The 10742-nt window shown below is 42.2% G+C and overlaps 1 long non-coding RNA gene across 1 annotated transcript; it reads right to left on the reverse strand.

Annotated features, from left to right (window-relative positions):
• Nucleotides 1-684: 684 nt before the first annotated feature.
• Nucleotides 685-9672, reverse strand: LOC119850432. The gene is made up of 3 exons (XR_005290851.2): nt 9607-9672; nt 7278-7448; nt 685-6013 (listed from the first exon to the last, which is right to left on the reverse strand). It is a non-coding gene; the product is annotated as an uncharacterized LOC119850432 (long non-coding RNA).
• Nucleotides 9673-10742: the final 1070 nt, after the last annotated feature.

Genomic DNA, 10742 nt, shown 5'->3' on the forward strand with positions numbered 1-10742 from the left:
GCACCTTGACTCTTGGCTCAAACTGTGACAACTCATTCTTTTAGCTCTGGAACCTCAGTTCGATCCCTGATGGCTTGGCCAAGAGGCCATCCATTATATTGTAAGCCAGTATAGCTCCACTGAAGACAATGGAACTTTGTCTATTTATACCAACTGGCCCACTTCTACTAATGCTTGGTGATACAACATGTTTGTCTAATGTATTGTACAGAAAATAAATTTGTTAATATCCTTTAAGGCAGAGAAGTTCACAGATGTGGAAATAAAGCATAGAGAAGTTATTCTTACTTAACTTAGCGGCCCTAATCAGAAATTGGGATCCTACTGTGCCAGGATCCTATGGGCAGAAGCATGTAGTAAAAAACAGTACCTGCTCTAAGCACCCATGATGTCTATCAATGAGCTCTTTCACACAGCTTCCCACTTCCACACTGTGCCCCACATTGTATCAGAATCCTCTCCAGAGAAGGAACAGATCACATGAGGCTGTATATAGGACTGGTATTATAGAGAACAAAGAAAAGTCCTGCTTCTGACATGTACACAAAACACCTGTTTAGGTAGGTGGTGAGTTACATTACTCTCCCCTAATTAGTCAGAATTTGGCCCCAAGTCATTAAGAATACTACAGTGTAGATTACTACAAAATATTGTTAACAAAGGAGCCAAGTTAAGGTTGCAGTAAGAACCATATTTTTTAATTTCCTGATATTTGTGTTTACAAAATCTCAGCCACATCAGTACATTGTAGGCATGTTTTTGCTATATAAATACTTGTGGGAAACTAACACATAGAATAGATTGTAATGAGCTACAGAAGTAGCTTACACATAGAAATTAAAACTTTTCCCCTTCAGAACTTAAATTGTGAGTTATTGATCTTAAAAAGGTATTGATGCAGAATGCAAATATAATGGTTTTGGGGGATGTACAGCAGTTGTGCTTAAACTTCCCAATTTTGCTTTAGAAAACCAGAATATGTTATTAGCAGTGTTCCTTGTAGTCACCTATATTTCGTATAGGAAAATACCTCAAATACTTAGGTAACGTGAGCTCTTGAGGGCGGGGACCATGGCTTCCTTTATGTTTGCCCAAAACCTACCCCATTTTGGGCACTACTGGTAACAAATTAAACGAACAAAAACCTAACAATTTTATATGAGGCAACTGAAAAGTTTAAGAACATTCACTGCACATGGAAACATTTTACATATGATGACAAATAATGCACTAATTTGATTCCCCATTTGCTGCAGCAGTTACATCACAATACAGTTAGAATAATATTGGAAGATGCCTCACCTTAAAACCAGCCGTATGCAGTTTCTCCAGTTCAGCCCTTTAATCTCAAAGTAATTCATTCAATTGTTACATACAGTTACAATACTTAAATGCATCCAGCCTGAAGAGCATAGACAAGTTAGTTACAATGAATGAAGCTCAGGTGGTGGTAAGTCCCACTCCAAACTAATTTTGAATTCTAAAGGCTCTTTTTAAGGGCTAATGATGGGAGCTCAAGGCATTTCTTCAGGTTAATTATTGGTTGGGTGAGATGATGGCCCATGGTTTTGCCTTGGGGTATTAACCCCTGCAGGTCACTTTATCCCCACAGGAAATGCAGTGAGTCAAGTTCATTGTTGCTATTATAAACCGCTGTAAGATAAAAAGGTTAAACTTAAATGTTTATATATGGTTTCCATCCCCATTTGTAGTGCTTGTGGATAGCTTTTGGCAGTGATGGTATACTGCCCCAAAGAGAGACGTAAAAACAACTTATCTTATTAGATGGGATGCCAAAGATGCAATAAAAAAATTCCACTTATTTGTTTACAGGGAAGCACTTAAGGTTCTTCTTAGTAATGGACTGAAAAAATAAGAAAAATAAAACTATATAAAATGAGTTAGTTACATTTGGGGTGTATCCCTGTGTGCCATTTCACTACCCCTCCCCAAAGTCTCCAGGCAAGCCCTGTGCAGAGTAGTGGATCCAGGGAAATCATGAAGGCTAGTGGGAGGTTGCAAAATAATAGTTTCACGTGCTTCCCAAAAATGTTAAGGCCAGTTATAGATCTCGATTCAGATCCAAAACTAATTTCAGGGGTGTTACAATTTTGGTTTGGACCCATCTCTACTCATTATTATTCTTTGTCTCAATTATTTGTTTTGAACTTAAAATATATATATGTAAAAACCCAAATTCTCCCATGCCTGGCTCTAAGCAACTTGACAAGTCATCAAACATCAACCATAGCACTAAACTAGAAATCAGTAGAAAAACAGCAGATTCCACCTGACACAAAAGCCATACATTACACAGAAATAAACTCAAAGCTACACATCTTTAAAAAGTTTCAAGTGGTACAAAATGCAACAGGCCATCTCATCTGTTTAGCCACATGGGTCACCATGGACACATCACCCCACTGCTCCTCTCTCTGTCTTGAGATTCAAAGCAATTTGCACATGGCCAGTAGAGACTAAGATTTTAGCAGCTAAATACCTCCCAAGATTCTGGCTGCATTGGGCAAGCTTCAGCTCAGGGCTGAGCAGGACTTTCTCTGCAATGGCTGCTGCAAACAGTGTTGGGTCCAGCTCTGGGCACCTGAAGTACGAATAGGGAGGCTCTCTCTCCTGTGCTCTCAGTGTTCCCTTGCTGGATCCAGGCAGAGTGGAGGAGAAAGGTGCCTAATTCAAATGCGGAGGGGACAAGAGCCAGACTTGCAGAGAATCCAAGGGGAGTAGCAAGGGAGACTGGGATTGGAGGCTGGCAGGGGTGGGAAAAGAAACTGGGATTTGGGGTTGAAGGAGAGACTGGGACTGGGAGCTGGTGAGGGAAACAGTGAGCCAGCAGGTGGGGGAAGAGGACTCAGACTGCTGGGGGAGGAATGGAAGGCACTGAGGATGATGAACCTGGGCAGGAAGGCCAGGGAGACAGACTGGATGAGGAGCTACACAGGGGTGGAACTGGGAGTCAAGAACTTGCTGAACAAGAAGACTGGCAGGAGAGGCTGGAGGAGTGGAGCCTGACTTGCTAGGTGGGGAGAATGAACTGGAACAAGGAGCCAGGAGTAGGGAAGAGCTACGACTAGTACAGGCTGTAGGGGATGGGGTAGAAGAGTCCATGCCCACTAGAGCACATGTAATCTTTGGGTGGGCTAGAGTTTATTTCAGCACCCTTCTCCTAGTTCTTAAAATACAACTTCTATAGAAAAGGACATGCAGACCCAGAATTCAGTCATTGAGGATTTTCAGCAAGGTTTGATGCAGTAGTGAAATTTTGTTTCAAGGTTTCAAAGGCCTGTTGGCAAACTGCACCCCATCTGCTCTCAAGCGGTTGTTTTCCATTCCATGTACTCTCTTTAGGACCACCAGCAAGAAGAGAATTCAAAGGTTTTGCAATAACAGAGTATCTCTCTACAAATCTTAGGTAGTAATCAGCAAATCCCAAGAATCTACAAGTTCTGAAGGTAGTTGGAACAGGCCAAATGATGATAGTATCAGTTCTCTCTATCTGGACAAATCCCATCTTGAGATGTGCTGTGACCCAGGTATTTCACTGAAGGCTGAAGTGAAGTATACACTTTGAAAGCACAAGTTTTAAGCTGTATTTCTGAAGTCTTTTCAAAATTTCTAGGAGACACTCCTCATGTGTTTCTAGGGTGGCTGAAAAGATGATTGAATCATCCAAGAATTCTACAACTTCTGTGATATTCATACCAGCCATAACACATTCCATCATTTGCTGGAAGATAGCTGGAGCATTAGAGTCAAGCCTTGCAGCATTATTTTGAAAAGCCAATTACCAAACAGTGTAGTGAAGACCATCTTCAGACAATCACGGGACTGTACTGGAACTTGATAGTATCCACTTTTAGATCCAATACAGACAACCATTTAGATCCTACCAGCAAGGCAAAGGTTTCTTCTATCCTGGGTAACCAATAAGTGTCCTTTCAGATAACACTGTTCAGTTTTCTATAATCCACCACCATTCTAAGGGCTCATCTTCTTACACACCAGCACCACATGTGATGCATATGGACTACATTTCCTCAATGACTCCAAGTGGCACCAACTCACACACATGCTGACGCATATTTTCAAAATCTGAGAGCAAAACCCTCCTAGTTCTTCCTTTAAAAAGTGACATTAGTGAGCTCAGTCTGATGTGTCACTCCTGAAACTCCTACAAAGTCTAGATTATGAACAGTCTTCCCTTTACAAGCTTCCTTACTGATAGTCTTAGCAGTCTTTTTCGTCTCAACTGCACTGAGGAAATCCTTCAAAGTCAAGCGGCAATATAACCGTCTCTTTCTTAGTCACAACTTCTGAAACTTGGGTTGGCACCAGCTTTATCCATTCAACTGCTTGCCCCTTCACAATGAGAATGTGAGTCATTCTTCTTCAATAAGTTTTTGACTTGTACCCCTGTTCTCGTACTGGAGCCAGTGACTTTAGCAAATTGAGACAGAATTGCTAGCCCACCAGGTCCAACTGCAACACCTGGATCTTCTAGCATTACGGCAGTCTCCAGTTTGTTCACTGCAAATTTCAGAATTCTGGCCAGGTGGAGTTGTCATTGAATTTCTTCTTCTCAGGATCACATCAGCCCCTTCTTCAGCTTCTTACTGCAATGACTGAAGAAAAATTGTCTAAGCTTCAGCCCACTCACTTGGTAGTGAAATTCTACTTAAGAAATCAGGACCCCATTTCTTCTTACAGTCTTCTACAGAATATTTCAGCTCATTTGTGCCTCTGAGCACTGACACTTGCTGATTCATATGGTGGTCTGGACAAACCAAGACTAGTATCTCATAGTGTCTGTTAGTCCCACAGATGACCTTTGGGAATCATATCTTCAAGGATATATATCCCAGGAATCACGTGTCCTCAAGTTCATTCTATCTGAAGTATATTGGCAATAGACTAACTTTTGATAAGATAAATGCTCATAATAGAAAGTTTTAGATACACACGTTACTTGAGAACCAGTATCTATTACAGCAGGTACTCTTTGCTCCATCTAGGTAAACATAACCATGACAAACAGGTCCTACTAACGGCTGAATGACCTCACTGACATCCATTTGGGTAGCATCTGTCTCCTGAACCCAATGAATAACAGCTTCGCTCTGAGAGTTGTTAATTTCTTTTCTTTCTGGCTGCTGATATAATTGGTTGGTTAGGAGAATTCTCACAATCATTTTGAAAATTTGCTCACAGTTTAAAACACAAAGTCTTTTGGTACATTTTGATATTGCTTGTTTATTAAAATTCTTTGGACTTGTTTGGGCAGTGAACAGACTATATGGAGCAGAAGTTTCAGAACTTGCCTTGATTATCTGCAGTCCCACCAATCATTGCTCCATTTGCAGGTATTTCTCCTTTCAACCTATTTCAGTGGCTTCGTCACTGGCTCTGGAAGTATTTTCAGATACCCTTAGCAATTGAAAAGTACTCCTACTCAATGGCCTTCCTTCTTCTATTTCTTACTGATGTTCTCTCTTTTGTTGATCTCCCTTTCAAAAGATCTCACCTCAAAAAAGAGTGTGGCGTAAGAGACCTTTGTTGCCACTAGCATTAATGTTTTTGAAAAGAGTATTTAATAAGGACCACAGAAAAATTGATCTTGTATATAAGAGTCCAATTCGGTATCTTTTACCTCACAAGCCTCACCTCACCAGCCTCCAAAACTTCTTGCGCTAATGTGTGTAATCTACTCAGGTACACAGCCAGTAGTTCTCTAGTATGTTTTGTACAACTCAGAAAATTGAGCCGTAAGCTCAGATGCATTTATGACAATTCTATATACCGTCTCTAAAATCTCAAAGCATTCTCCAGTGGTTGCCTTGCTACCAGCTCCTAAGGCCACCTTCAGAGCTGGTGATAATACATTTTCAATCACCTTCCTTCTTTTAACTTTGTCAGAAATCTCACTCTTTTCCATCAGCTCTTTGGCTTGTGCTTGCCAGGTGAGATAAATCAACTTCTCCACTGGGTCTGAGTGAATTACCTGAAAAACATTTCAGTTTAAATTTCCAATCAGTCACAGTTTCATTGACAGATTCCGTACTGTGTTCTTATGAACGATGTTGCATCTTGAGAGGGAGACTCACAGCAGAAATAGACATTCCTATTGGATCTTGGTCCATAACAGGTGTAGCATCTGTTAACCATCTAGTCTGTCTGTCATCCAGAAGTGTAACCAAAGGCTGTTTCTCAGTCTCAAGTCCTCTATCAGACTACACAGAATATCCCTGATCCCCATACTGAGGTACTGTGGGCACAGCACCAGTGGATATAAATGGTAAAACTGCATAATGAAGAGGAGTTGCATCCCATCTCTGCTCTAGCTACTGCACCATACAGTTTCTCCCTATGTGTATCACAGAAACAGGGTCTTCGAATTCACAAATTTCAGAGTAGCAGCCGTGTTAGTCTGTATTCGCAAAAAGAAAAGGAGTACTTGTGGCACCTTAGACACTAACAAATTTATTTGAGCATAAGCTTTTGTGGCATCTGATGAAGTGAGCTGTAGCTCACGAAAGCTTATGCTCAAATAAATTTGTTAGTCTCTAAGGTGCCACAAGTACTCCTTTTCTTTTTGCGAATTCACAGAGAATCGTATCTTGTACTCCCTTCACCTTCCTCACGTCAGTCACATAACCAAAGGTTCTAACAACCCTCTTAACTTCTTCTCTATTACCAGCAAAGGCAAGTCCTGATCAAAATGGTCTTATAGGGATCTAACCCAAATTGTGTACAAGTTCCATTATCTTAATATTAACATAATGTACAAATTCAACAACTATGTTCAGTGACACTGAATTATTTTATAATTGACTGGTGCAATACTCCTCAGAAAAAAAATCACAAGCAATTCTCCAATCCCTCTCTATTTGGGTGCCAATTTTTAACCTTTTGGTAGGCTGGAGTTTACTTTACCAACACTCACTTAGTGCTTTAATCCAACTCCTACAGAAAAGTACAGGAAGACCCAAAATTCAGTCATTGAAGATTTTCAGCAATGATTGTACAGGGTCAACCTCCCCAAAATCAAATCCAAAAAGCACAAAAGGAATTAACTTAATTACTTCATTACCAATTTTATTAAGTTTTATAATAAAAATATATATATCTTAATTTCTACTAAATAACAAAGGATACTTCATAATGCACATCAATTATAAACAAAACATATTAAATCTAGAACTGATCAGTCCCCACAGAAATGGAGAGAAATAAGTCAGAGTTCCAAAAGCTTAAGTTGAGTTCACCTGAGTCTCAGTGAAAATCTTTAGTTCATCAGCTCTATGCAGTCTATTGAGTACAAAGCACTTCAACAGGATCTTCCCCTCTCCTGCTTGCAGAGATCTCCAGGCAGACTCTCTGACCATCTCTGCTGGACTGTGGAATCATTCAGTTAGCTAGTCAGCCAACTCATTAACCTACCAATCAGTATTAAGTATATACATGAAAAACCCTGTTACAAGAAAAATACAAATTTGAGAATAGCACAATATAGAGGACTCTTCCTCATCATCACCACATTTAAATAAGAAAAGAGTTGGTGACCCATACTAGTTAAGAGAATTTAAATAAGAGATTGGTTGGCTAAAACCAAACATTCAAGGTATACACTTAAAACAAAAAAATATGTTTCCCTCCTACTTTCCTTTTTCCATAACTAATCCTCCCCTGGGTTCATAAATAAACAATTGCACTAACCTACTACCAAATAGAAAAGGAGTACTTGTGGCACCTTAGAGACTAACAAATTTATTTGAGCATAAGCTTTCGTGAGCTATAGCTCACTTCATCGGATGCTCACAAAAGCTTATGCTCAAATAAATTTGTTAGTCTGTATCCGCAAAAAGTAAAGGAGTACTTGTGGCACCTTAGAGACTAACATGGCTGCTACTCTGAAACCTACTACAAAATGCTTCAGAGTTAGAAGCCTGTTTCCTGCTCCTGTCTTGTGGCTAAGCTTCTCCCAGCCCACCCATATAGGTCACATGCCCTTTTGTAAAGTTGCTGCCCTGACTATTTGCCCTTAGTGGAGTCTATGAGTCCAGCTACAGGGAACCTATTGAGCATGCCAAGACCACCACACCCAATTCCAAAAATTTCTGGGAGTGGTATGCTAATTGTGTTTATGCCTAGCAACAGTGACCCAGATACAACTCATTCTTCTCCCCTTTGCTTCTCTTAGATTTCTTAAAGAGGTACTGCCTTATTAGGCAGAGGGAAAGAATTGTAATGGAATCCAAGATTCCTTTGTGTCACCATTCCTTTTTGCTGTCAGCAATTATCTGTGAAATCCCCTGGCAGGACAGGTGGAGGGTCTGGGGCTCCTCACAGTGGCCCTGGATCCCTGGGCACATAGGCACCGACCCCGTGGGTGTTCCGGGGCTGGAGCACTCATGGGGAAAAATTAGCGGGTGCTCTGCACCCACCGGCAGCCAAGTTCCCCCCTCTTCGCCACCTTCTCCCCCAACAGTGTGGCACGTCCCAGCTCCTCCCCCTCCCTCCCAGCACTTCCCCCCCCCGCAACCTAACAGCTGTTTGGCAGCACTTAGGAATTTCCGGGAGGGAGGGGAAGGAGTGGGGAAGGACTTGGGGGAAAGGGGTAGAATGGGGGTGGGAAGGGGCTGGGGCTGGGGTGGGAAAAGGCAGGGTGGGGACTTTGGGGAAGGGGGTGGGGTGAGGGCAGTGCAGGGGCAGGGCCAGAGGCGGTGCAGGGGCTGGGGGGAGGGATCGAGCACCCACCAGGCAGAGGGGAATTTGCAGCCTATGCCTGGGCAGCTCTTACTATGGCCTAGCTCCAGCTTCCAGCCTGGCCAGGGGGCAGGGCCTCATGGCGGGTGTGGGCTAAGGCTCAACTCAGCCCCCCCAGACTGGGAAGAGGCTGGTGTCGGCCCTGAGCCTGGGCAGCCTTGGCACCATAGGGAATCCAGGACAGATGCTATTCAGGAATCATTCAGCCCATGACCGGGACTTGAATTCTGCATTTCAGGATTGTCCCACCCAATTCAGGATGGGTGGTGTCAAGGTTCCTTCCCGACTCTGAACTCTAGGGTACAGATGTGGGGACCTGCATGAAAGACCCCCTAAGCTTATTCTTATCAGCTTAGGTTAAAAACTTCCTCAAGGTACAAACTTTGCCTTGTCCTTGAACCCTATGCTACCACCATCAAGCGTGTTAAACAAAGAACAGGGAAACAGCCCACTTGGAGACATCTTCTCCCCAAAATATCCCCCCAAGCCCTACACCCCCTTTCCTGGGGAAGGCTTGATAAAAATTCTCACCAATTTGCATAGGTGAACACAGACCCAAACCCTTGGATCTTAAGTACAATGAAAAAGCAATCAGGATCTTAAAAGAAGAATTTTAATTAAAGAAAAAGTAAAAGAATCACCTCTGTAAAATCAGGATGGTAAATACCTTACAGGGTAATCAGATTCAAAACATAGAAAATCCCTCTAGGCAAAACCTTAAGTTACAAAAAGACACAAAAACAGGAATATACATTCCATTCAGGACAGTTTATTTACCAGTCATTTAAACAAAAGGAAATCTAACACATTTCTAGCTAGATTACTTACTAACTTAACAGAAGTTCTGAAGAGCATTCTTGACCTGGTTCTGGCAAAAGCATCACACAGACAGACAGACCCTTTATCCCCCCCCCCTCCAGCTTTGAAAGTAACTTGTCTCCTCATTGGTCATTTTGGTCAGGTGCCAGCGAGGCTATCCTAGCTTCTTAATCCTTTACAGGTGAAAGGGTTTTTCCTCTGGCCAGGAGGGATTTTAAAGGTGTTTACCCTTCCCTTTATATTTATGACACACACACACCCCAAATCACAGATAGGGTGAAACGCTGGCTGGGATTTCTTCCTGGAGCTCTAGGAGAAAACAGAGTTAATAAGACACATGCACCTCTAAATATACTACCAAGTGTATAAAGATTAACAATATTTTCCACATCTTTTAACCCGTTGATTCTAGGAAACTTTCACGGGAGAATGCATCAGCCACTTTGTTAGAAGCTCCTGAGATGTGTTGGATGTCGAAATCAAAATCTTGGAGAGCTAAACTCCACTGAATAAGTTTTTTGTTATTTCCCGTGGCTGTATGAAGCCACTGTAGCGCAGCATGGTCGGTTTGCAAGTGGAAATGCTGTCCCCAAACGTATGGGCGTAGCTTTTCCAGAGCGTAGACAATGGTGTAACATTCTTTTTCACTGACTGACCAGTTGCTTTCCCTCTCAGACAGCTTCTTGCTGAGAAACACTACAGGGTGGAATTCTTGATCCGGTCCTTCCTGCATTAAAACTGCTCCCACATTACACTCAGACGCATCAGTGGTTACTAGGAACGGTTTGTCAAAGTCTGGAGCCCTTAGCACAGGGTCAGACATGAGTGTCGCTTTAAACTGGTTAAAGGCCTTCTGACGCTCTTCGGTCCACTGAACGGCATTTGGCTGTTTCTTTTTGGTTAGGTCTGTCAGTGGTGCGGCAATTTGCCTTTATTGCGGTACAAATTGCCTGTAATATCCGGCCAAGCCTAAGAAAGATTGGACCTGTTTCTTTGATTTTGGGACAAGCCACTTTTGGATAGCATCCACTTTGGCCTGTAGAGGGTTGATAGTTCCTTGACCCACCTGGGGTCCAAGGTAAGTCACTCTGTTTAGGCCTATTTGACACTTCTTAGCCTTAACAGTTAGTCCGGCCTCCCTTATG

This window comes from Dermochelys coriacea, chromosome 2 (genome assembly GCF_009764565.3).
Source record: "Dermochelys coriacea isolate rDerCor1 chromosome 2, rDerCor1.pri.v4, whole genome shotgun sequence".
Lineage (NCBI taxonomy): Eukaryota > Metazoa > Chordata > Testudines > Dermochelyidae > Dermochelys > Dermochelys coriacea.